General features: G+C 46.5%; 1 long non-coding RNA gene across 1 annotated transcript; it reads right to left on the bottom strand.

Moving 5' to 3' along the window:
- LOC110430368 lies at positions 486–905 on the bottom strand. The gene is made up of 2 exons (XR_002447823.1): positions 813–905; positions 486–692 (listed from the first exon to the last, which is right to left on the bottom strand). It is a non-coding gene; the product is annotated as an uncharacterized LOC110430368 (long non-coding RNA).

Genomic DNA, 1,411 nt, shown 5'->3' with positions numbered 1-1,411 from the left:
AACACAAAGGATGTTCGACCCGCACCTATAAACCTACCCGTCCTGCTAACAAGATATGGGATACAAAGGTAACTCGGAAATGTCACGTTCCTCGCTACTACCACGGTCCAGCTAGTCAGGGGATATCTATGAGTACCCTAGCCTAAACACCACGTTTACGCTAGCAAGTGATTACTCTAACACTCAACCGGAAGAGGATTAAAGTAAACTCATAAACCAAAGAACAATAAAACAAGAACTTACTAGTATTAGAAGTCGAATTACTGAAGAATCTTAGAAGCAAGCCTCGGGTTAGGAGACTTGATCCCGTAGGTACAACTCGGAGTAGACACCGACAGGCCGGCCACCCATTAGAAAGAAAAATAGTTATATATATACAACACAAAATTAAAGGAAATATATAATTTGTTTTGCCAAGTCCTAATAGTGAACTCAAGTCCTAATAGTGAACTCAGTTTACATCAATTTTGGCAAAATGTGAATCATCTGTTGAACAAATAATTTAATTATTGTTATGATAGACCCAACAATTTTAGCTTGTCTTACCAAATTATTAGGCATGGCAATACAGAGGTTAACTCAACAAATATACTAACCGTGAACCAGAGCTGAAGGATCTGCTTCGGTCTAAATTCAGGTCAGGATTCAATCTGTAATGTCGTCGGCTTGTAACTGCAGATGCAGTACAAATGCTATACATAGAACAATTATATCTATTAGATCTCCTTCCCATCAATTGCAACATATACCTCCAAGAAGTAAGACCACAGAAGCAGTCTACCGGATCAGGAAAGAGCAAGCCCGAGAATTACCTTGGACAAGTACTGCACATGCACCATAGGCATCGTGGATGTGAGAAACCTCTCCAAATCCCACCGCCAACGTTGAAGCCACATTCACCTCAGCCATCGTGAGCCACATTCACCTGCTCCCTAGCCAAAATAATTAGCTCCCGAGAGGGGCTCATCGTCCTGCATGTTTGTGGAAAGCAGTGATCATTAGAAGAGACAAATAAATAAACAAGGTAATAATCTAGAAGAAATCACAGAAATCATTTGCTCCTCAAGCGCTGTCGCGGCATCTCTTGTCCGCTGTAGTGTCCCAGATCTCCTCCTCAACTGCTATAGCAGTGTCCTCCTCTTCCCTCGTTTGCTGTCCAGCTGAAGCAGCACCGTACTCCACTTGAGTACCCAAAATTTCATGTAGTGTCGCACGGCCACGCGAAGCTCGCTGGCGCGGCCATGGATCTCAGAGGGGCGCTCGTTGTGGATGCGTTTGGACTTGCGGCCCTGACGGACAGGGCAGTGGTGCCTTCGGCCGTACGCTCCGGCCGCCGCCGGCGCCGCTGCCCCACGCACCCCGAGCCCCACGGCCGAGCAACGCAGCAGCCCCACGTGAGCCGAGAACTGCG

Source organism: Sorghum bicolor, chromosome 9 (assembly GCF_000003195.3).
Source record: "Sorghum bicolor cultivar BTx623 chromosome 9, Sorghum_bicolor_NCBIv3, whole genome shotgun sequence".
Classification (NCBI taxonomy): domain Eukaryota; kingdom Viridiplantae; phylum Streptophyta; class Magnoliopsida; order Poales; family Poaceae; genus Sorghum; species Sorghum bicolor.
Note: the sequence above shows the minus strand (reverse complement) of the source record. Positions and strands in the feature narration are given on the sequence as shown.